Consider the following 27,140-nt stretch of genomic DNA (forward strand, 5'->3'; position numbering starts at 1 on the left):
CATTGTAAAATAAAATTTAAAAATCTGTAATGATCTCTTAATTTATTTATTACACTATTATATGTGGCAGGCATTTTTTTCCTGGCTCTCATATCATTTGTGTTCGTTTTATACTAATAAAATATAGAAAAATTCTGTAGTATATAGGGCCCGATGGAACTTTTAAGAGTAAGCAATTTTAATATGTATGTTATGGAAAAATCATCTCAGGAATATTCGTTTATAAATATGCAGCTACAGTTTCTAGAATGTCAAAAAATAATCCTTTCACCTGAGTTGTCTTGAGTAAATAACTTTTAGGGTTTTAAATTGGATTGTTTATGTAATCATTATAAAGGTGATCTGAGGTAAATTGCTTAAGCATTTTCTTTAGCTTTTTGCAAGATGAAAAATGAAGAACAAATATTTGTTCAAATATCAAGTCAAACTAATTTTGAAGAGAAATCTCTAAATACTTTATTAAATGAGCAAAATATGAGAAAATGTTTAAAAAGACTGCAAATGGGAACACATCACTTTAAAGCATACAAAGAGATAAATGGAAAAGTATTTTCCCAGAACATGCTAAAAAAAAAACCTTAGAATATCCAGGATACTGTATTTATTCATCCTTACAACAAGAATTTTAAATATCTTAGTGACTGAGCTATCATTTTCAGTGTTCTGTATGAATTCTTACTTTCTCAGAAGATTATGTAGATATAATAGATACTTCTGGAATATATATATCCATGATAAGATTTGTCTTTTTACAAGAGAAAATATATCAAGTCCAACAGAACTTAAGAAAATAAAATTTAATTAACTCTACATGATCTAGACCTTGTAAATATTATATATCAAAAAAGAATTCTAGTTCATATTCTTTTGTCTGTAAGATGGGGGAGCTGTTGCATTATAAAAATACTGGTCAGTTCCATTCCTGTAAGCATTTTCTTTTGATTAAAACCATTTGTAATAAAAAGGATGACCCAAACTTTGTAAATGATATTTTAGCTGGATTATAGTCTAATGAAATTGTGCTTTTAAAAGTGCTTCAATTACTACAACTGTAAAATCTTGGTTTACTAGGAATATGTATAAAGTGAAGTATCCATTATTCCTTTAACATCAGTATATATTGTTTAACATTCTATTTTTGGGCTAAGACTTCCTAGGCTTTACAGAAGAGATGTTGTTTATCTGACCAGCATAAAAATGTGTGTGTGTGTGCGTGTGTGTATAAAAATAAATGTTCTGTTGTTATTTAGTTATGTCTCCCCTGAAAACACTGATAGATCCAACAATTCTCTTGATTCCTCTTAAAGATAAGCAAGAAGAAGAATAAAGTATGTCAAACTTAAACTTGAGTAAATCCAAGTTGGAAAACAAAACTAGACTTTTTTTAAAAATCCTACTGGATGAATGTTGAGAGAGACAAAAATATTAACACCACATGAATTATAACCTAGAGAAAACTCTAAACCAGGTTGAAAACCTACTCATAAGCAGTCAATAATATCATACACTTATGCAATACAGTGTTTTTTTACAGAAAGAACTTTAGTAATTACCTCATGCTGTATTTATAGGAAAGAAGACAAGGAAGAAAAATTCTTTACAGTATGCAATTGCTTTTCTCGTGCCTTATCTTGGTATTTGTAGAAACCCTTGGAAATAGGAAAAGTGAACATTGTGTCCCTGTTCTATAGTTTAAAAAATTGATATACAAAAGTTATTTTTAATTTAATTTATCCAGTTAATCACCAGTAATCATGATGCTTTATGAATGACAATTCTTTTACATCTATTCAAAAATATGGGGAAAATAAATGACATCTGCCTACATAACTTAAATTTCTTGAAGAAAATGTGTATAGGAATAACTTGTTATGAAATATTATAGAAATATTAGTTCTTGGTCTCTTATAGTAAGTGGCTAATCATCATGTCTACCTTTATGTGTAATTTATTTACATTTTAAAGTGTTCTAACATTGAACACATAGGGAACAAATATCTGATGATAGGTGTTTGCAAGGCAGGGTCAGTGTTTTTTCTTGATATTTTCTCTGAAATACCTGAGTATCTACTAGGAATCTAACATAGAAGGGTAATTACATATTAGGATGGTAGCAAATTTTTATACACCCAATTTATGGCCAAGCAAAACAAAGTGTAATGTGTCTGAGCATGTATGTGCTCCTTTCACCAATTTTCTTGTAGTAGAATTTATAAAACTGCATATATACATGATGTACAATGTGATGATTTATAGATACATTGTGATTTATATATACATTGTGAAATAATCACCACAATCAAGTTAATGAACACATTCATCACCTCACAGTTTTCTAAAATTACATTTATCAAACTCCATTTGAAAGTAAATGTTTTCCCATTGTTGACCATGACTTTAAAACTTTATTACAGATTAATGTAAAGAAAGCCACCGAAAATAATTTTAGTAATAAAACATCTGTATATATACCATGAAATGTATGTACTGATTTTAGGAGTACAACTAAATGAGTGATGCAAACTTACTTGCAGGATCATCACATAAACACTTTCTCTTTCTCTTTCTCTCTCTCTCTCTCTCTCTCTATATATATGTGTGTGTGTGTGTGTGTGTGTGTGTGTGTATGTGTGTGTATATATATAACTTATATGTATATGATATATCTAATTATATAGAGAGAGAGTGAGAAAGAGAGACTATAGACTAATATAGCCTTTCCATTAACTATGTATTGAGTCAGCCTTATAATAATGCCCCTGGATTATCTGACCCTTTAATAAAATGTTATACGTATTTAGAGACTTGGATAGTGCCTGTTTTTACTAAAAGTTATTATTTAAAATATTATTAGTAAGGTAATTCATATAAACCATGCAGAGAAGCTGTATAACTGTGCATATAAATAGTGAAGAGAAACTGATCTGGCAATCGGAGATGTTGAGGTTATTCCAACTCCGCTGCCAACTGGCTCTGTGTCTTTGGAGAGGTCACATAATACCTCTGAGCTATAGTTTCCTTATCAGTAACATAGACTAGATGATCTTTAAAATTTCATTCAGCACATAACTTGATCTCTAACTTAAAAGAGGTGGAATAAAAATCACGACTACAAAGTATTAGCTTTACTATGGTTGTACTTTGTTTTTATACGTTACAGGCATTAAAAACTACCTGGAGTTAATTAGTATTCTTTTCAAAAAAAATTATTTCTTACAAATCTTAAGCTATTCTGTAAGGCATAGGTCTAATATGTATTTAATGTAGCTTTCGTACAACTGCAAAAACTTTAAAGCATATCCGAATGTACGAGTTTTGTAAGACTTGAACGCTATAAATGAAAGTAATGGAAATTTTATTATATTCTATTATCTATTGTGTGATTAGAGTTGTTGAGTGGTAAATCAGTGTCTTGTGTGTGAGAAAGACAGAGAATTGATGACAATTGTAAAAGCTGAAGATCCTCAAGATGGAATAGTGGTTAGGATAATAGGCTTTGAAATTAGAACCGATATTTTACTTCCAGTGTTTGCCACGTCTCAGTGGTATGACATTGGGAAAGTAGTTTAATTTCTCTGAATTACTGCATCTGTAGTATGCAGATTGCTATATATATATATATATGTATATATACACACACATATATATATACACACACATATATTTCAAGAATAAGCATAGATGTTAAAGTTACCAATTATTGAGGGCATGAGTATGTATGTTATATTTTTAAATCCTTAAAATGAATTATGTAAATTTCTTAACTTTTTAAAAAATTTAATCCAAAGTGCTTTCATTTGACAAGGGCTTTCCCCCTTCACTATTTTATAGGTAATGGGATTCATAATGAATAGGTAACTGTGTGGTATGGCTCTCTGGATAGAATATAATTTTCTTAGAGGCAGAATTGCAATGAGGATATATCATTTCTGGAATCAGATTATTAGATAAGACCACTTAAAAGTTGAAAAATATCAGAAAAATATCCAGCATGTGCATTATTAACTCCTCAACATGAAAAGCCTAAAATGAGACTTCAGAGGGTAAGATAAGAAAATATAGAGAAGAAAATATCTCTCAAAAGGAAGAAGTAAATTAAACAAATTTTTTTCCCATAACCTACTAAACCTACCTTGAAAATAGAAAGAGGAAAACACACACGTACATACAGAGAGAGAGAGAGAGAGATTTGAAGGGAAGAGTAATTATTCCAAAGCCACCAGAAAAAAAAAAAAAAAAAAAAAAAAAAGCACTTTCTTTGTTTGTTTTCAAAGCAATCAAATCAGGTTCTGAAATCGCTTTTTCATTTTTCTCCTTCTTAGTGAAAACAAACATCACATAAATCCTCATGCGAAGGGAATGCTGAGAGAATAACTTCTCCAAATAAATTTGCATGTGCCCGCAAACCAAAAGCATTTCAATGGGACATTTTATGACAAGTAATGTCATATATACTACTGGTAGCTCTTTAAATCACAAAAATATGCAAACATAGATGCAATTTAATTTTAACTTTCACTGCTTGATTATGAAATCATAAGCAATTATTTAAAAATATTTTACATGTTAACATACATGACCACATTCCATGAATCCAATATACATATTTAGTTACATGCAACATAAAATACCAGTTTCCATGTGTGTAAGTACAGAATTCACTTTATGCAGAAAACATGTCTAAAAATTTTCCACCTGATACTTCAAATACCAACCTGAGGCCAAAAATGTTAAATTAAAATAAATAAGTGTGCACAAGTACATGTGAACATTTAAAAAAAAAAAAAGACTAAAAAGTTTTATTCGTCCATTTTCACACTGCTATAAAGAAATACCGGAGACTGGGTAATTCATCAAGATAAGAGGTTTAATTGAACTAAAGTTCCGCGCGGCTGGAAACTTACAATCATGGCAGAAGGGGAAGCAGGCCATCTTACATGGCGGAGATAAGAGAGAGTGTGAAGAAGGAACTGTCAAACACTTACTATCATGGGAACAGCGTGGGGGGAACCGCCCTCGTAATCCAGTCACCCCCCACCTTGTCCCTCCCTCAACACATGACATTTACAATTCGAGATGAGATTTTGGGTGGGGACACAGAGCCAAACCATATCGAAAGGTAAACACCAACGTAGTAAAGTGATTATTTCAGTGTTGTTATTATGGTTGGTTTTTAAATCAATTATTGCTGATCTAATTGTTAAAACTGCCTCATGTTTATATTTTGTATCTTAATGCTTTAGGTGTTTCTCGTAGGACTTGATTTTGTGTCAGTTTCTTAGCGATTATCCTGGTACTTACAATTTACATATAAGTTGAAAATCTAGATCAGATTACTACTGAATTAATTTGGATGACATATTTAAAAAGTTGTTACAATACAGCTCTATTTCTCCTCCTTTGTATAATTATTCTCATGCAAATTATATGTCTATGCATTATGAGCCCATCAACAGTATTTTTAAAATATTACTTTACACAATCGTGCTTTAAATCAGACAGTAAAATAAAACAATTGCTAATAAAAACTACTTTTATAGTGTCTATTTACCTATATAGTTAGATTTTTCCAGTGTAATTTCTTTTTATTTTTTGTTTTTTGGATTCAAGTTAATATTTAGTTTTCTCAAGCGTAAAAACTTCCTCCTGGGGCTCATCTGCTAGTGACACATTCTCTTTTTATTTTGGAATGTCTTAATTTGTCCTTGATTTTTGAAGAATAGTTTTGCAGAAGATAGAACGTTTGGGCAGACAATCTCTTCTTTCAGCATTTTGAATATGTCCTTCCACTGACTTCTGGTCTCTGTGGTTTCTGATGTCAATATTATTGAGTATATATGTGAATAATTTTTTAAGTTACTTTCAAGGGTCTCTCTTTGTACTCGCCTTTCAAAGCTTTGATTATGATATATTTACATGTGGATATCCAAATTTATGCAGTTCGGAGTTCTTTAATCCTCTTAGATGTACAGATTAATTAAATTTCAGGAGATTTTAGCTGTTATGTGTTCAAATATTTATTCATTCTCCTTTCCTTTAACATCTCCCATTATATATTAATGTAATTTATGTTGTCGAACAGATATCTAAAGCTCTGTTTATCTTTCTTCATACCATTTTTTCTTTTCCTTAAAATGGATAATCTCAATTAAGCTATTTTTGAAATTGTGAATTCTTTCTTCTGCTTGCTAAAATATGCCATTGATCCTCTCTAATGAATTTTTAAATCCCAGGTATTGTACTTTCAACTGCAGAATTTTTATTTAGTCATTTTTTAAATTTTTATCTCTTTATTTCTATCTTCTATTTGGTAAGAAATTTATCTCATATTTTCCTTTTGTTCTTTAAACACAGTTTCCTTTGGTTCCATGAATATATTTTAAATGATTAATTTAAAGTGTTTGCTAAGGTCAACATATAGGCTTTCTTGGAAGTGGCATCTATTGGCTGCTTTTATTCCTGTCTGTGGCTCATATTATCTTGTTCTTTTGCATATCTCACAGTTTTTTTTAGATGGACATTTTAAGTAATATGATGTTTCAATTCTGAAAATCAGATCACCTCCCTTCTTACCTTGGAGATTGTTATTGTTACTGTTTGCTTGTTTAGTTACTTTTCTGGACGAATTCTGTAGATTATGAATTTTTTGTCACATTTATTAGCCAAGTCTCTGCTTGCTTCAGTTAGTGGTCAGCTAATGATTGAACAGGAGATTTCCTTCAATACCTTGAACTAATGTATTTGCCAGATATTGCTTAGGAGTGCTGTGTTTATATTGGAAACACATCTTCAATGCTGTGGAAGGCAGTTGACAACTCTGACTTAGTGTACACTTTTTGCTTGTGCAGACCCTCAAGGTCAACTAAGTAGCAGGGATAAGCACCTTCTCACATCTTTCATTAGTATGCGCACGGCCTTGAACAAGTATGTGGCTTTTAGATTCCCAGGTGTATTAGTCCGTTTTCACACTGCTGTAAAGAACTACCTGAGACTGAGTAATTTATAAAGAAAAGAAATGTAATTGACTCGCAGGTCCTTACGGCTGGGGAACATACAGTCAGGAAACATACAATCATGGTGGAAGGCAAAGGGGAAGCAGGGAGTATTTTGCATGGTGGCAGGAGATAGAGAAAGTGGTGGTGGGAAAATGCCACACTTTTAAACCATCCGATCTCATGAGAATTCACTCATGATCATGAGAAGAACATGGGGAAAATCTGTCCCCATGATCCGGTCACCTCCCACCAGGTCTGTCTCCTGACATGTGGGGATTACAGTTTGACATGAGATTTAGGTGGGAACACGGAGCCAAACCATAACACCAGTAATTTGGTGGAGCTTTGAAAGCCCCCTGTGGACATGTTATTCCACGTTATTTTCCTTTACATTTTTTGATCAGCCTCTTACTATCTCCAATTGGTAATGCTACCCAAGCAGCTATGATGACAAAGAAGTGCCACTATTTGTTCTTGACAAGTATCTTGAGGATAGGTCTATTCATGCAGAGGAACCCCTCTGTTAGATCAAACATAGACAGGCACTGAAAATAAAGCTTTTCAGTGAGCTGCCGGATAAGTCAAATAAACTTCTACCAAGGTGTTTTTGGAGAAAGGTGTGGGAGAGATTTACTTTCTTTTAAATAACAGGTCAGGACATAGACAATAAAATTTGAATTTTTCAGTTTATTTGTGACTGCTGTTTCTTTCCACCATATGTTCTAAGAAGACTTGGATGTATTAATGTGCACATAGGAGATCTCACTTAAAGCAATATTTTTAAATCTAATAGATTTTGAAATTTAAATACTCACCTGTGGATTATTAAAAGCTATACAGACATTCTGATGCTTCTCTAGATTACATAGGAATCTACAAGGGTGGTGGAATTTGGGCATCTATATCTATAAATTTCATGGACTGCTGTTATAACTATTCCCAGTAAATGATTCCTGATTAAAATATCCACAAAATTGACACTCATATTCATTCAGGTTAGGAAATGATTTTTTTTATATACATCCAAAAGTAATTTGAGCATGCATGTAAAAAGTCTACTCACTTTCTTATATAAATTTATATAAGAAGAGATGCAAACAGAAACTCATATAGAGTTTAAGGAAACAATTTGTAAGTGTGGATTTTCATAAAGAGCAAGTCTTTGGCATGTATAGAAAATGCAGCTATATCAGGTATATTTTAAGAGATGATGCATGAACTGACCCCGTTATAGTATCTTACATTCTCACATTACTCACTCCCTTAGTCTCGGCTGAGAGGATAATGACTTTTAAACCACAAAAACTTCATTTTATAATTATGTTTCAGATTATATAATAATAGACCTGGATTGAACCCATAAGAAGGGGAGAAAGAGTAACAAAAACTGAAGCAAATGTGCTGTTGACAAGGGCACTCTGGATACTGCATTAGGAAACCCTGCTTTTGACAGCAGTGGGTTCCTGGAACTGGGAGATAAGCTACTAATTAGGGGGCAGTTGACGTGCACTAAGCATTAAGCTAAAGGAATTATTCTCGGATTGAAGTAGAAGAATTTATATAATGACTAGTATTCTATAGGAACTTAAACAGTGACTGAATTGAGCAACACCTGTGTTTATATTCACTTATTATACACATAGCATTGAAATTATACAAAAACATTCAGAATTTATCATTTGGCACCTGAAAGCAGAGGTGACAAACTCATCCATAGAAAGAGGCAAGTTCTATAGCTTTTTGGCAGCCTCATATTCTCAAGCAGTAACATTTTTTCTTTCTTTTTTGCAAAACTTATGCCTTCTCTAGGACTTATATTACCTGGAGAGTAATTTATTATAGGCACCAGTGCATTTCCTTGTTGAAAAATGTGTAAAAGTATTCATATGGTCTAAGACAGTAATGCCCTTACTTGGCACTATTTTGTGGCAATATGAGAGGTTTCTACAAACCTCTTCCTATTTCCTTGGTTTTTCCTTTCATGGATTTTGCGGATTAATTTCATTTTTTCTTTTGGATGGTCAAAAATATGACAACTTTAGATCCTAATGACTAAAACAGGAGGTACTTTATTACAATTATCTTTAAAAGTACTATGATACGTGTGTACTCTTAACAACAATCTTTGTTTCTTTTTAGTTAGCAATCATAAATTTTCAGATATTTAATTTCTGCTACTTCAAAATCTTTCAAATATTCAAACTTTCTGCTATCTGGAGCACAGACAGTAAGGATCACAGGTTGAATTCCTTTCAGTTGTAGTAGTAGAAACTAGAAACATTCATTTAGTAAACTAATATTTATTAAGTACGTAGTATATGGCAAAGATGTGGCACAATTGTGAAGTCCTATCGGAGAGCCCGAAAGGCATAGAAAGAATATCCAACAAGGTAAGAAAGTGCTTGTAGGCAAGATGGCATGAAATAGTTTTGGACTAACACATGTCTTAATTATTTCTCAGTATGTATTCACTTATTTAAAAAATAAAATGGGGTATGCATGTGACTAAAGAAATAATATATTTGTTGATATATAGCAATGGAAAGGAGGGGATTTTTCTTTTAGTCTGAGACCAAATACCAAAATTGTAATACAACACTTAAGTGACTCATCTTCACTTTATTTCCCTTGGAAAATACTACTACACGTCTTCACATTATCGACCTACTTTCTAAGCACCAAATTTGTCTTAATAAAACTTAAGTTCTTACATAGAGATTATTTTATAGTTTATCATCTAGAATCAACAGACTAATAACATAGTTAAGATAACTCTATTTAATAAATCCATTAACAGTCATAAACATTCTGGTTTATAGGTATTAGAGGTTTCCTGAAAGTCATTTTTCCCCTAAATATGTTGTCATACTAGAAAAATTACATAAATTGGGGTCTATTTTTTCTAAACAAAGGATAAATGCAGAGTATTGAGTGTGTATACACACATGCACACAATGTTAACTCAAGATTAACCATTGTCCTTAAATGAGCCAAATTTTATATCATTTACATTAATTTCATTGTGATAAAGTAATATGACCATATTGTAATAAAGCAAAATAATAAAAAAGTAATTCCCACTTTCATTATACAATTCAGAATTATCCTCTAGTCTTTGTCCAGAGTTTTAATTTTTGTTTATTTGTCTTTATTTTTTATTTTTGAGACAGAGTCTCACTCTGTCGCCCAGGCTGGAGTGCAGCGGTGTGATGATCTTGGCTCACTGCAGCCTCCACCTCCTGGGTTCAAGCAATTCTCTTGCCTCAGCCTCCCAAGAAGCTGGGACTATAGGCGCACACCACCAAGCCCTGCTAATTTTTGTATTTTTAGTAAAGACAGGGCTTCAGCAGCTTTAATTAATTTTAATTGCTAAACACATCTATATTTAATGGCAAAGCCAATATACATATTATAAATAAATTTGAAGAAAATTTGGAAATGTTCACATTTAGTCAGTTTGTTATAGGGTAACTTTTATATCAATAATTGCTTAAAGATTTTATTTCCATTCATGATGAAAAGACAATGCCACCATTAGAAAATTATAAACACTGTGTCCAAGTACTTTCGAGTGTCACGTTTTGTTTCTAAAATCAAGTCTGGATTCTGCATTGCCACTGGCAGGCAGCTTTAATGACAATCATCTTCCAGGCAGCTGCAACTTCCACTTCAGTTTTAGTCACAGCAGCTCTCCTGATTAGCACCTGCAGGAGCTGCCACAAGGCTGAACCTAAATCTGCTCTCCAGAGTCACAGACATGCGTACTACACAGTCACTAGTTATCAAAATTCGTAAACGCAACGTGATAACCTTTCTGTTTGGCTTAATCATTTTGTATGCTCAGAATAGCCATAGATGTTCCCATAATACACATTGTCTAAGAACTTTGAGCATAAGGCTAGTAATTTGTTATTATGTGATTTTTGCCTGCTAATGATATGTGATGTACAAGGCATGGAGAGCTAAAATAACAGCAGAAACCATAGCCACCTAAGGTTTCATTCTATTCTTTTGTATTTAATCGCAAACGTTTGCACTCTTGGTTTCCTGTAGGTTTTCTGTATAACTCAACAGGTGCAGGATCTGCAGAGTTTTCTCCAATTCTTATGTAGTAAAGGCACAGCATGCAGGTGAGGTTTTATTTAGAATAAATTTTACCATCAGAAAGTCTAATTGAACAGTCCCTATGCTGGGATTAATTGTGTTGAACATGCAAGGTTTTATTATGATACAGTTGTAAGTTTGGGCTTTGTTTATTCATTCTGATTTAATGTACTATAAGGTTTTATATTCTGACTAGTTATTCTGGACTCAAGGGAAAATTTTAATTTCATGGATGTGCAAACGTGAGTATGTGTTTGTGTGTGTGTGCACACGCGAGCATGCTTTGGTACTTTTATCCCATTAAATAGATGGGATCCTCAAGGGAGCTAAAGTTGGAGACAAAAGCATACACAGAAATGGTAATCATACAAAGGACAACATAAGTTGAGCATTTTTAGAAGTTGAATGAAAAACAATATTAGGTTGTAGAGTGGATAGGGAAGAGTTTGAGAAGTGGGAGTTTCTGTTTTATTAACAGAAAATCAAGTTGGAAGGCATATATGAGCACAACAAGACCAAAGAAGCTATGGTAGGAATTTACATGTTGATATGGTTTGTCCGTGTCCCTACCCAAATCTCATGTTGAATTGTAGTTCTCCCAAACCCCGTGTGTCCTGGGATGTACCCAGTGGGAGGTAACTGAATCATGGAGACAGTTACTCCCATGCTGTTCTTGTGATCGTGAGTGAGTTCTCATGAGATCTAGTGGTTTTATAAAGGGCTTTCCCCTCTTTGCTTGGCACTTCTCCTTCCTGCCACCATGTGAAGAAGGAGGTGTTTGCTTCCTCTTCTGCCGTGATTGTGAGTCCCCTGAGGCCTTTCCAGCCCTGTGAGACTGTGAGTCAGTTAAACTTTCCTTTATAAATTACCCAGTCTTGGGCGGTTCTTTATAGCAGCGTGAGAATGAACTAATACATATGGTATCTCCACATCCTAGTAAATAGTTCCATATGATTCTAAAATAATTGGGGGTTTTAAGATAAGCTTTAGGTCCATTTCTCCCTGTTTCCCTGCATCCCCAAAACATTTATGTTTGGGTGAGAGAGGAGATACTTGAGTTAGGCTGCACAGCATTGACAATTAACTTCAGAGAAAATCCTAGATGCTAGTTCTTTCCAGGGTCTGGAATGGGTAGAAGTAAAATAATAATATAAGCTGACATTTATTGAATAACATACCTTTGTTGGGTACTCTTTTAAGAGAAAGCAGCCAAAAAAATAAATTTTAATGTGGTTTATGAACATGAAAAATGAGGTGAAGCTGAGTACCAATCGAGGACAGAGAATAATAAAGATATGCTTAACATAGATACATGATTGATGAAGGGGACTAAGCGAAGACGGAAAAGGGAAAAGCGTATTGGAAGAATTGGAGGAGGGAGTATAAGAAAGGTGTGGCTGCATGAGTCCTCTCAGTAAAAGCATGGCTCAAGTCCACAGTGTGGGCACACACTCTTGTATGAGGTAGCACTCAGAGCTTAAGCAGGAGGAGCGGAGTCTGTATGGATTCCCCTGATCTAGACAGCGATCACTGCCAGATTTATGGTCATTATATAACATGACCATTTAATTCAATGCATGAATTAAATCATATATAATAGGGTAAGGAATGGAACTGACATTGAGACTTGGTGAAGTATTTCAGATTCCAATCCATGTAAACAGATGAACAGATCCCAGGTACAAAGTTGCCTGCCCTAAAACCTTATTTGAGCAGTTATTCTATCATACCTGATTAATATGGATGCCCCAGTGATGCTGGGCTATTTGTGAGGAGCATAGACTCTAGACAGAACTAATAAAGAGGCCCTCAGAATAAAGCTAAGAGAGGTGCCTTTTCTTTATATGTAAGTTACCACATGCACAAACATGAACACCAGGACTAATATCCTTTATAGAGCAACTTCACCCCTTTCTTAAGTTTCGCACCAGATATGTGCATAGAGAATAGTGAGCGGATCACTTTTGTAAAACAGTATTTAAGCAAAAAAGTAGGGATCAGGACTGGGATTCAGCAACATGATTTCCAGGAAAATGGATTAAACAAAACGGCACCATCTCAGTAAATGCTCAAGTGCTCAGGGTAAATGTACAGGTTTGTTATGTAGGTAAACTTGTGTCATAGGGGTTTGTTGTATGGATTATTTTGTCACCCAAGAACTAAGTCTAGAATCCGATAGTTATTTTTTTTCTGATTCTCTCCCTCCTTTCACCCTCCAACCTAAGTGTCTGCTGTTCACCTCTTTATGTCCATGAGTTCTCATCATTCAGCTCCCACTTGCAAGTGAGAACATGCAATATTTGATTTTCTGTTCCTGCGTTACTTTGCCAAAGATAATAGCCTCCAGCTCCATCCATGATCCCAAAAAGAGATGATCTTACTCTTTTTCGTGGTTATGTAGTATTCCATAGTATATATGAACCATATTTTCTTTATACAATCTGTCATTGATGGGCTAATTCTGTGAAGAATGTTATTGGTAGTTGGATAAAAAATAGTATTGAATCTATGCAACTCTTAATCCTTCTTCATTCCAGCAAACTCTCTGTTCATTTATTCTTTGAGGCCTAGGGCTAATGACAGCTTCAGATTTACGCTCTAATCCTTGTGATTTTCCCACACCCTTCCCATGCTTTGTAATTAGTTGTTTGCAAATAAGTTTTCCTCAAAAGATCCTAATGTGAGTGTACCATCTGTTTGCTGCTAGTGTCATGAATCATACAATCCCTAAATTAAAAATAGCTTGTATAGTCACTGAATTTATTTGTGAAAGAAGATATATTTCAGAAATCATTTATTAACATATAAGCAATAGCACTCCAGAGACTCCTTAAATAATTCCTTGGTAGAATGAGGAATTATTTAAATAAATGAAATACAATGTTTATGTTATTCAAATAAAATCTTGACTCACTTAAAAAATTCCAAATAGTGTAGACTCATTTTCAGTGAAATATATTTTATAAATATTATATAGTAATACCATTGTTTTTGGCTATTGCCTTTCTAAGTCATTTATGTTTTTCAAGTATCACCTGAATCAGGATTAGGAAAACAAATGACTACTATAAAATGGTCAAGTTTGTGTTTAAGATGCATTTACCTGCAAACAGGGTCATATAGCAAAAGTTAAATCAACAAACAAAAATATCAAAATGAGGGGTAGCTTGATCAAAAGAATGTCTCAGTAACAAAGGATTATCACAAGGAATGAACTTTAGAGTCAAACAGGCTGGCCTAGAACCCATGTTTGCTACTTAATACCTACGTGAACTCAGACACAACACTTAACCTGCTCCATTGCTTATAAGAATGTAGATAATAGGACTATCATGCAACATTGTTTGAATGATTAAATAAAAATGAAATGACTGATGGTGCAATGTATTACAAAGAGCATAGGCTTTAGAGTCAAAACATTCGTGTCAACATTGGCTTTTCCACTTACTAGCCATGTTCTTTTAGTCACATTAGTTATTTAACTTCTCTAAGCCTCATTTATCTATCTGTATAATCATATGGGAAAATAATACCTAATTTATAGACTCATTATGAGAATTAAAATGGACATAAATTGAAGAATGCTATTTGAATTCAGGCATCAAGGTGCCAGAATACAGGGAGCCTGCATAGCAAGGACTTTCTTTTATGTTTCAAGAGTGCAGAATCTCATATTGGTTAAGCATGTGACCTCTGATGTCAACTGCCTATCATCAATTACTGTGTATGTGACATATTCCTAAGCAAGTTACTTAACTCAGTTTCCCTGCTTGAAAACTGGATGTAATGATAGTACAGAACTCTTAGAATTATCACGAAAAGTAAACGACACATTTCCAAAGCATTTTATAGAGTAGCTGGCAAATTGAGTTAGTGCTCAATCAGTGTAATGTATGTATAAATAATAAAGATGGTATTCAGAAAATTAAACAAATAAGGAGGAACACATAACTGTCTTGACTTTCAAGAATGTTGTCATTTTGGTCTATCATCCTTTAAGTAAAAAGGAATAGAGAATTGTATACAATTATGTATAATTAACTGTGAATTTGGGGTCTGTAGAAATATATCTAGACATGATACTTGGAAAAACATAAAAAGACCCCCAAAAAAATTTTAGATCTAAAATTGTGTAATTACACATACACACTCAAACTCATACTGAATTTAGATTTATTTGGCTTTAGATTGCATAAAGAAGAAAAAGAAATATTTCAACTTCCCGCATGAGGAAAATTAATTTTACTTATTCTTGAGTTTTCATTTGAAAACACTATGATTCTTCATGGCTCTTATGAGAGACATGGAATGTTGCTAAACCTGATGTCTCTGAGGCCACCTGGAGCCATCTCCCTCTGCATGATAGTGAGATGACGTTCATCTCACAATAAAGATAATGCAATTCTTGAGCTTCCATTTCTGTGTACATAGTTTACCATATAATTTTTAATTGAGAAGTTTTCACATTGTTATTAATTAGGAAATAAATCTAGCTCTAAGAATTCTAAAGTATAGAGACTCTTCACTTTGTTGATATTTGCATATAGACCAGGGGAAAAGTAAACAGAGAATATAGTTTTCTTCTAGAGTTTTCCCTCATTTACTGTTTACCTCTTCCTTTTGTAGGTCCATGAATAGTTACTCCTCAGCAATCTAAGAACCTGCTCTTCATTAGGCATTTCTTACAATTTCAGTCAAATTTCGTGTGGCCTCTTCAATGTAGAGTCCCTCTTCAGTGTAGGGTCCCACATCTTTGTGCTTCTTGAGTCATTTCCTAGCTTGTGTATCATGATTCCTTATGGGTTTTAAGTCACCTGTTTTATATTTGCCAAAAGATATGGCTTAGATCCTTAGATCCTGACTAGATTTCTAGGGCATAATTCTGGCTTTAATTACAATTTCATGATGTACATGGATATAGATATTTGCTCTATATTGTACACACAGACCTCCTTCAAGGACTGAAAAATCTTAAATCTCTAGGGGCAGTCTTGATTGTTGTAAGAGGGTGATGACCAGAGTTTGAATCAACTGTATTATCAGAGGAAGAATGTTACAGCTTAAAGGAAAACATAAATAATTGAGTTTTTTTTTTTTTTTTAATGGTCTTATTGTTTAGGATTTAGAAAGAGAATACTTGACTGGGTATGGTGGCTCATGCCTCTAATCCCAGCACTTTGAGAGGCCAAGGCGGACGGATCACTTGAGGTCAGTAGTTCAAGACCAGCCCGGCCAACATGGTGAAACCCCGTCTGTACTAAAAATATAAAAATTATCCGGGTGTGTTGGTGAGCCTGTAATCAGTCCTAGCTACTTGGGAGGATGAGGTTGGAGAATCACTGGAACCCAGAAGGCAGAGTTTGCAGTGATCTGAGATTGCACCACTGCATTCCAGCCTGGACAACAGAGCAAGATTCTCTTTAAAAAAAAAAAAAGAAAAAGAATACTTGACCAAAATAGCATATAGCACATGAGTTTTATTAATTTATCAACTTTTAATCTGAGATTTAAAAATTTACCCTATAGCTAAACTGGTCTCCTAAGAATCCTGGATAACACTATACATTGTCAGTTATGTATTTTAATTAATCATAATAATATATTTTCCAGTTTTTCCTGGGGCAAAAGCTTAAAAGCAATTGCAGAGACACTTATACAATTATACTAATGTAGGGGCCAGCCCACTCCTAAATATCCAACCAACTTCCCTATAAAGTTAAAAGGCTTGGCAAGCCTTATGATTAGTCTGTGTTTGACACAGTTGTGACCTTAAAAATAAAAATCAGAAAATATCATATAGATTGTTTGTTTTTCATAAGTAGTGTCTCCAACATTAAATATTAAGGCATTGGTATTTTCTAGACTAGAGAAAACCATAGATGAATAGCATCAATAACTACATAATGTCTTAATATTTGTAGGCAATAGACTGTATCAATCTCTGATGTGCTTAGCTCTTAAATTTGCTGTATAGCAATTGGTAGCTGGTGATGCTATACATTCTACTAGTGCTTTTCTATGTGGAACTCTCCAAAGACTTTTAAAGGGAAAATTCAATTATATCTCAGTCTAAGAAAATGCTAAAGGGCAAATAATCTTGATAAAGATATCTTATCACAGGTAAGTGTATTTACCAGGAGGTTTATAACTATTAAATTATATCTTTGATGATGTCTAGCATCCTACCTGTAAAACAAGATATGAGACACTTTGAAGCTACTCAATTTTAATACTTAACAACCGCAGTGATACTTCTCCTGGGTACTCTCTAGGCTAGACTAATGCATGCTAGATGATGAGCTTGTTAAACAGAAAAATCTTTCTTTATATAGTTCGACAACATTAATGTCAACAGCTGATCTTTACATACCACCTACTATGTTCTAGACACTATTCTAGGTGATTTGCTTAAGGTAATCTACAATCTTCTAATGCTACTGTGGAATTGTTATTAATATTAGTATTAATCTATGTTTTACACATGAGGAAACTAAAGCAAAATTATGAAGGAACTGAATTCCCAGGAATTTGCTGAAGTCTCACAGCTGATTGAATATATGATCCCAGTCCACACAGACTGACATCTGTGTTCTTAACCACTGTAAAACTGCAATATATGCTTCTTAGTAGTTCACCAAACTTTGGTTGACCTAAAATATATCGTATTTCTTATAATAAAATTGTATAGCTTCTGGATCCAGAACAATATTTGGAATTACCCCATGAAGAAACCTTCCTTTCTTTCTGATTATTCCACAGGAGGAAGAAGTATTCACTTTTTTTTCCACTGGAAATTATAAATTTCCCTTTACATGCTTATGAAAATCTTATTCTTGACTGGCAGTTTGTAGAATCAGTTTGATATACATATACAGTAAAGACCATTATATTAATACCATAACTTGCTTTCAAATGCCTCAGAATTCAACTGTGCTTACTTTTTAGTGTGCCTGAAAAAAGTGTTTAAAATGCATTAGATAGCACATTTCTTTAAAGGAATTGTGTGATAAATTTATTTGCAAAACAAGAATGTCTGACATCATACTGTGAACTCATTTGTGGGACTGGATGGTCAAAATTACATTTCATTAAAATGAGATGATTATTTCACTAGTTGACTACAAAACATAGATAAACACCATGACATATTTCTATTTCTTCAGTGGTGTAAAGTACATTCTTCCATTGAAATAGACACAATAATGGGTTATGGTATCTCTTCTCTCCACCATTAATGAAACTTCAAACTTGAAGTCAGTAGCTGTTATAATCTCTATTAAATAAAATACATGTCTAACATGTAGTGAAGAGCTGGAAGCACAGTAATTTAGAACTTGGTGGTTGGATTTTTTTTTTAATTGCTTAGGACTTTACACATATTGACATAAATAAATGTATTATTCAGTGATTTTCGTTTAGTCTGGTTTAGTTTTCTCAGCAAGAGCAACATTTCAAGATTCTAATTCATTTATAGTCTAGCAATAGTTATGAGATAAATAAATTTCATGTTTCTATTTACTGTTATTTAATGTGAAAATCTTGGAAATTTTGTGTATCCCAGTGAATTAATAAAATGTTTTAAAATGCTACTTCTAGCATAGTGTGTTATGAAATGTGTACAACCTTGTGAGATAATAAAACAACATTTCAATAAATACCTAGTTTCTGAAATATGACCAATGTTCCTTGTGCAATTTTACTTTCAATATTTTATTCTTACATTTATTGAAATTTTATAATGCTAATGATTCTACAGATCAGAATAGTGCTTTCAAGTCCTTGCTTATATTCAATAAATGTAACATTTATATTTTCACATGTACCTTGACCTGCATATACAGGTGCAGTTCTCTAGAATTCCACTTTGAAACACATTACTACAAGACTGACTATAAAAGATCCTTTAGCTTCTCACACCTGGGCATCTGCCTTATCCCCAATGCTTGTATTCTTGTGTTGGTAACATTTTCAGACAGAACATCACACTTTCTAAGAATATTGTCTACCTTGTTTTCGGTAATCTTTCCTCTTCGGTATAGTATAGTATAGCATAGTATAGTACAGTACCAAAGAGGGAAGATTCTGGGATTGATCAGCCTGGATTCAAATTTAGAGAGTGGAGTGATAATAGTAAAAAATGGAGACTAGCAAGGGGAATGGAGACTAGTGTGGAAGAGGATGGATGATAACAAATTACTGGGTACAATGTGTGTTATTCAGGTGATGGATACCTTAAAGCTTTGACTTGACTGCTCAGCAATCTATACATATAACAAAATTAGGCTGTGCCACATAATTTTTTGCCAAAAAATTAATCTGCTTTACCACCAAGGATGTGTGTGATCCAGGGCAAACCCCTCAGTATCTCAATCTCTTGGATGCTCTATGGGCAAATGCTTTTTGATCTGACTGGCTATCATATCTTCCAATACAAATTTCGGCATAAACACATTTTTTTCCTTCACGAATTTGATTAACATTGTTCTTAATATGGAGGAAAATTTTTGTTACATTAAAATCTTGGTTTCATGAAAAATTATGATTATACATTTTTTAGCACATTACCATTTATGAAACTAAATGCTGGTTTGAAGGTACCATGCACCAAAGTTTTCCATCTCTTTCCTTTTAATTATTCTCTAACATCAGATTTATGTGGTCTAATTGTTGCAACTTTTTGGGCAAAACTATGTTTATAATCACTGAGTCATTTTTTTTCAGTCATTTAAAATCTCTCATTCTTCTAAGTATACTCAAAAAAGATGTTATATACAAGAATGTTTTGTATGGTTTTATAAAAATAGCAAACAACTTTAATATTTACCAGTATGAAGCTGGTTGAATGTAATATTATAAATATATTCAGTTAAATACTCCTTAACTTTTTAAAATAGTGTGCTAATAATACTAAGGGATATTCAGGATATTGTAAATAAAAAAGCAGAACACTAATCATTACACAAGGAGTGTAAAAACCATTAGCAGGGATTAATTCTGAGACTAGGCTCAGGATACTTTTACTTTTCACTTCATGCCCCTACACCTTTTTATAAACAAGGTCAATTAAGTAGTTCTAATACCAAGCAGATTCGTTATTTCAATTACATGATCTTACAAATCATATTTTTGTTATTACAGACAGAGGAAAAATAAAAATGTAAAGAATTGATTAAATTTACTGTTGCCAAGGATTATGGGCACTTCATTTCTTGTTAATGAGCAACAAAGCTTATCCCTTTTTAAACAGTAATTTGGCAATTTCTATGTCAATTTAAAATATGCCTAACACTTGAACCTAGAAAGTTTATACCTCAGAATCTTAGAGGAAAAATCTTATAAGATTGCACAAACATATGCATGGAGTTATGCATACATTTTTCAAAGGCACTTTGTTTTTTAAAGGCTAGAATTTTTCTTTATAAATTATAAGAAAGAAAAATTTTAAATAGTCTAAAGTCCCAATGATAGTGCTTAGATTAAGTAAACTATAGCACATAATACGATAAATACAATGTGTGAAAACAGCGAACAATATATCTGGTAGATTTGAACATAATACCCTGGAATACTGTCTGTAATACAGTGTTAGGTGAAAAAAGCAAATGGAACCCAACTTAGTAGAAACAACTAATGAATAGGTATGTATTGAAAATGCTATGGAACTGTATTAAAACAAAGGCATGACTGACTCTGTGGCCTGAGACAACATGGATAAGTATGGTAACTTTCCACCAAAATATGATTGAATGTTTTCCAGTGAGTCCCTTTCATTGCTTTAAAATTAAAAGTGGTTTTGACATACAACATTTTTTCTCCCTGTATCTGTATTTCTATCATCATCACCCTGTCCTATATCTAGTCACCCTGATCTGGGTTATAGGAGCAAATAATCTGGAGTTAAAGCACTCTAGGTTAACCTTATCTGTATACCTTTCTGAGACTTGACATGTCTTGTTAAGTTGTTGGTCGGTTTTTGCTTGACCTCTTCCAGTGAAATCTCACTAGTACTGCTGGCAGCTCCCACTCATTGATAGGAGATCAGCAGAGTGGTTTAAAGACCAGCCTTTGTTTGCCATCAGACAGTTTGAATATCAGATCTGTATTTATCAGCTAAAGGACTTACTCTTTATGCTCCAATTTCTGCATTTAAAAAATATGGATAATGCCAGTGTATTAGTCAGCTCAGGCTGCCACAACAAAATGCCACTGAAGGGGTAGCTTAAACAACAGAAATTTATTTTCTCACAGTTCTGGAGGCCAAAAGTACCAGATCAAGATGCCATCAGAGTGGTTTCTGGTGAAAGCTCCTTGCCTGGCTTGCACACAGCCAACTTCTCATTGTGTCCTCTCATTTACTTCCACTGTATACATGCAGAAGGAGAGAGAGGTCTCTGTCGTCTCTTCCTCTTCTTGTAAGGACACCAGTCCTACAGGCCCTTCCCTTATTATCTCGCTTAATCTTTATTATCTCTTTATTGGCTCTATCTTCAAATACAGTCACATTAGGAGTTAGGGCTTCAAAATTTGGATTTGGTGCAGAAACAATTCAGTCTATAGTAAAAGATATTTAATTCACAGGGCTTATGTTAGGTCTAAAGAAGGTAAGTGTAGGACAGGCAAAACTTCACCTTTACCCTCTAGTGTACCAGCTGGGCCCAAGAATCAAATTGACATAAAACAAATTAATAGAAGAAAAGTACGCACCTTTCATGTAAGTTTTACTTGACATGGGAACACTCATAAGGAAATGAAGACCCAAAGAAATTGCAAAACCTATGCACTTTTGTATTAGGTTGAAGAAAGAGAGGCTATGGTGGAAAAGTAACTGAATTGTGTGAGGAGGATACATAATGATAAGAATTATTTTAAGAAGGTTAGTACATAATAATCTTGACTCTGACTCCTGATTGAAGAATGTTTCTTTTCTCCTGGTACAGGGAGGACATCATTCACACAGGAGTGTTTCTTTCCCTGTTTTCAGGAAGAAATGGGGAAATTAGCATGTTCTTCTTGCATCTGGTGTTTTTCAAGTGCTATTAGCTTAAATTAATCCTTATGTCAAAGTGGCATATTTTGGGGTGGCATATTCTGCCACTCTTCACAAGCACATAATTCACTTGGCACAGTGTAAACACTCAATACATTAGAGATGACAGTGTCTTTACTACAGCTGTTGGTTATGATTATTCAGCTTAACAATGAATCAAAGTCAGGTTATTCCAGGCTGCTCACAAAATATTTCCCTCTATTCTGCAAAATATACTGTTTTGCTCTGCTTAGGCTAGTTCTTCACTATCCTATAAATAACAAAACACTTTATTCCTCTGTATATATGTATATATGTACAAACGTATGTGTTTTGTAGTATTGTTATTTTCCTAGCATCAAATAAAAACAAGTCCAGACTTAGACAAGAAGGGTTTATTTGAAGACTGTTGCAAGAGTGGGAAATGGATGATTACAATAAGGTGAGAGGGACCACTGCAATAGAGAGAATACTCTGACCAGAAGATCTGCAAGTTATCTCAAAGGTCGTGGACAAAAGGGGTTTTCTTTTTTAGGGAAAGGTAAACAAAACTATAAGAATCCTGGTGAGGGGAAGTGGGATGACTGGGTGTTATGATAGGATAATTGGTTGAGGAATATCTTTACTTGCAATCAGCTGATTCTTGGGATGGGCTCTTGCAGAGCTCAGACTGAGGATGGGTCACAGTTTGTGAGCCTGGAAGAAGGGGAGAAACTTAACTTTGTTCAAGTAAGGGAGTATTTTGTCCTGATTGGTCAATAGGGAAAAAATATCTCAGATAATTATTTATGAATCAAAGAGTGAAAATTTGAAGGGTTTGTGTCTGACTGTGTCTTAAGTAAAGAAGGAGGACATCCATGATTATTATCTAAATCACACGGGGGAGGTTGATTATTTGAAGCAAGTTGTTTCCCAGAAAACAAAATGATGGGGATTTTCTTAACAGTTGCTCTTTTCCAGGAGCAAAGGTGAATGTAATCTTGTCACTAGAGATATTCTCTCCTTTCCCTTGTACCATATAAATCTTAATCTCTTTCAAAAGATTCACTTCCTTCATTAGATCTTACAAAAAATAAAATAAATCCCACAACTATAGTAGCTTATGAAAACCAAGTCCAAGTTTGAGGTATGAAGAGTTAAAACTCTGATTTGCCTTTTTTTTCTTCTTCTTCTTTTATGACTTCTCTACTAGAGAGTAAGGTTCTGGGAAAACTTTTGATTTCTTAGATCTCTTCATCTTCCTCACATGGTAGGAACACACGATGGATGTGATGCTCCTCACGCTCACTATTGTTTTCTTTAAGTATGTGGGTTCTAGAATCAGATGGTGCAGGTGGCAGAGCCACTCAAAACGTCCTATGTAGGTAATCTTGGATAAGTCACTTACACTCTTTGTGCAAGAGTTTCCTCATATATAAAATAGAAAAGAAAACCAGTAATAACTATCTAATTGGGTAGTTGTATGGATTATATAGGTCCTTTATATTTGATAAGAAAATGATTTTTTGGTCCTTTTTTTTTTTTTTACAGGACCAATAAATGTGAACCTGGTCCCCCTTGTCTCCTGTATGTAATTTACCATTATAGTATCACATCATATAATAAAATAAATATAATCATGACCATTATCACTGGAGTCAGACCACAGATTTGGCCCTCTGAGTCCTCTGGCTCTTTGTCCAGTCTTCAGGAACCTACCAGGCTATTTATCAATATAAGAACTCATCGCTCACCTTCTTTCCTTTCTCTTTGCACTATATCAACAAACCAAATGATGTCCTTCATTTTGCTCATTTTATTCCCCTGGTTTCCTGATCATGATCACCATGTCTACTTTATCTTGATATGTTTCATACAGGAGAAAAATTATGTATTTATTCAGATTACCATCTAATAAGGACAATATAGCAACAATACAAAGTAGGAAAAATAAGGGAAATTGTGTAAAAATGATATAAGGCAGAGGACTGGTGAACAATAAAGACTGACAAAGATAATGCCATCTAGCAAAAGCACGGGGAAATTGACAACACTGTTCTTGTCCACATGGACTTTTATGAAAAGAAAAAACAAGGAAAAGAAAAAACCTAAAAACACAAAAACAAACAAAAAAGACATTTAGGCAACACTAATTCTATTGACATATTTTCTAAAGTTGTTCTTGTCTGTTCTTAACAATTCTGCCCTAGAAGTTATTTACCATTGGAAACAAATCTACCATATGACTTTTCTCTTAGAGACTTATTTTATAATTGCTTATTAACAGAAATAGCAGGAGAATAAGGCATTAGTGCTATTTTCAGTAAATCATTTTCTTATCAAATATAAAACATTTTCCACAAATATTTTCACTAAAATTTTACCTATCTAGCCTCCCATCCCATGACCTACCTTTGTCCTCTGCCCTCCTAGTTCCATCTCCAATCTGTTTAGTAAGGTGACTGTGTATGTCAGAGCAGGTGTAAGACTAGCAAATCCTTCTGTGCTGCTTGAATAATCGAGTTTTGGCCAGACCTTTAAGCACACACTGAGGTAGTGAGGAGCCAGATGAAAAGCACAGACTATGCCACAAAAATGGATTAACACAGAACTTAGTGATTTGACCCGTGACCTTCCAACTCAATGTTCTGCAGGTACAGTTGGGGACGGTATGTTTCATTGGCAAGCCACAGTTATGGAACCTAATTATAGCCCACATTAAGGCTGTGTGTTCCTTTTGAAAATTCACTTTCGGCCGGGCGCAGTGACTCACGCCTGTAATCCCTGCACTTTCGGAGGCCCAGGCGGGCGGATGACGAGGTCAGGAGATCGAGACCATCCTGGCTAACACGGTGAAACCCCGTCTCTACTAAAAATACAAAAAATTAGCCGGGCGTGGTGGTGCGCGCCTGTAGTCCCAGCTACTCGGAGGCTGAGGCAGGAGAATGGCGTGAACCCGGGAGGCGGAGCTGGCAGTGAGCCGAGATCGCGCCATTGTACTCCGGCCTGGGCGACAAAGCAAGACTCCATCTCAGAAAAAAAAAAAGAAAAGAAAAGAAAAGAAAATTTACTTTTCTATAGACTATCCCTTCAAACTACGTGAGGTTGCACTTAGAAAAAGAATTTATCAACCAAATATTAATAGTAATGATAGCATTTGTCTTAATATTCTAAGATTACAGTCATCTTCTGCTTTAACTATTTCTAACATTCTCTTATTCATTTGTTCGCTACCATGCAATCCCAACCCAGATGACTTCTAAGTGCCAGAGATTGCAGGGAACAATAAGACAAACAGAGATAGTTACAAAAGAATACCTCGAGAATGGACTTAGAAGTATGCCATGTGATGCTACCTTAAAGTCAAAATGAGGTGAATTGTAGCTCGAACATTAAAATATTGTCCAAATGTTTATAATTCACATTATACATACTAAATTATTGTTCATTTTTTTACATACCTAACAAGCTCAAAACAGAATGTCTAATCAAAAGGAAATAAAGATTAATTGTAATTTTGCATAAGTAAGTGGTCCTTTATCATTTAGAAGATGCTTTCTTAATTGCCTTACTTCTTTTACACATGAAGTATGGAGGTAGAAAGAAACAGAGACACATTAACTTGTTTCTCTGTTTTGCATTGCCAGTTTATGGTAAGCTCAAATAATAACTCAAGTCTTCTTACTGTCTCACAAAACTTGAATGCCAGTTGCAGTATGCAAATTATTCAACTAATTTTTCTTAAAATAGTTTATTTTCTGAAATTGGTCCAGTTTGTGAATATAACCAGACCCTCAAATTGTTTTGGTACCCAAAAGCATGGGCTTGGATTATTTAAATCGCTTTAAATTTTGCTCAGCTCATGGCTGCATGCTTCCCTTTTTTATACCAACGTTTGTGATGAGAATAACAATGAAACATTCTGCTCCAAAATATCTAAACTGCCTCTAACATATTTGAAAAACCTCGAACTAATGAAAAGGTATTTAAAAAATATGTTTCTAAGAGGAAACCCTGGCTTTCTTACTAAGACATTGTTTGTTCCAAATGAGAAGAGTTTCTGCCAGGTTCTCGGCATGCTCACGTTACTGTAAAGAAACCAGTCAAAATCTTCATGAAATTGCTTTTTTACCAGTCGGTGAAAAACAACTCTGAAAAGGTCATTTTTATTTTGTTTTGTTTTGTTTTATAAGGATTAATCCTTTTTTAGAATGTAGCCTTCAGTCTATTTTGTCAATACAGATATTGGATACAGGAAAATATTATATTATTTTATTTTCTGGATTATAGGAGGAACTTGATTTATTTATTGAATAAATACATGAAAGCTAGAGGAGGACAACTAATGAAAAGTTGATTCAGGTGAAACATGACTTTTAGTAATTGGGAACAGTCTTATGAGTTAGTTCCCCTATATTAGCTCCAATGTCTTTTCTCCCTTTATCTTTCTCACTCTTCCTTATTCTGTTATTCTGTTACTGTCTTTATTCCTTCCTTTCAAGCTATCTGTTATTGCAAGATTTCCAGCAATAGAAGGCCCAGAGTCCCATTTTATAGTTACCACTCACATTTCTCTTCAGCTGATTAGCCACTGCTCACTGACTTCAGTCAACATTACGCTTACTTTAAAAAAAAAAAAAATTATCTTAGGTTAAGGGGTACATGTACAAATGTGTTATAAGGTAAATTGTGTGTCACAGGGATTTGGTGTGCAGAATACTTCTTCCCCAAGATAATAAGCATAGTACTCAATAGGTAGTTTTATGATCCTCAGCTTCCTCCCACCCTCCATGCTCAAATAGATCCTGGTGTCTGCCGTTCCCTTTTTTGTGTCCATGTGTACCCAGCATTTAGCCCCCACTTATAAGTCAGACGATGTGATAGTTTGTTTTCTGTCCCTATGCTGCTTTGACTAGGATAATGGTCTCAAGCTCCATCCATGTTGCTGCAAAGGATATGGTCTTGTTCGTTTTAATGTCTACATAGTATTCCATAGTGTATAGGTACCACATTTTCCTTACCAGTCTACTGTTGGT

At 34.0% G+C, this 27,140-nt stretch overlaps 1 pseudogene; it reads left to right on the forward strand.

Moving 5' to 3' along the window:
- The first annotated feature begins 24,688 nt into the window (after positions 1–24,688).
- LOC111549447 lies at positions 24,689–25,454 on the forward strand (annotated as a pseudogene).
- Positions 25,455–27,140: the final 1,686 nt, after the last annotated feature.

Source organism: Piliocolobus tephrosceles, chromosome 6 (genome assembly GCF_002776525.5).
Source record: "Piliocolobus tephrosceles isolate RC106 chromosome 6, ASM277652v3, whole genome shotgun sequence".
Classification (NCBI taxonomy): domain Eukaryota; kingdom Metazoa; phylum Chordata; class Mammalia; order Primates; family Cercopithecidae; genus Piliocolobus; species Piliocolobus tephrosceles.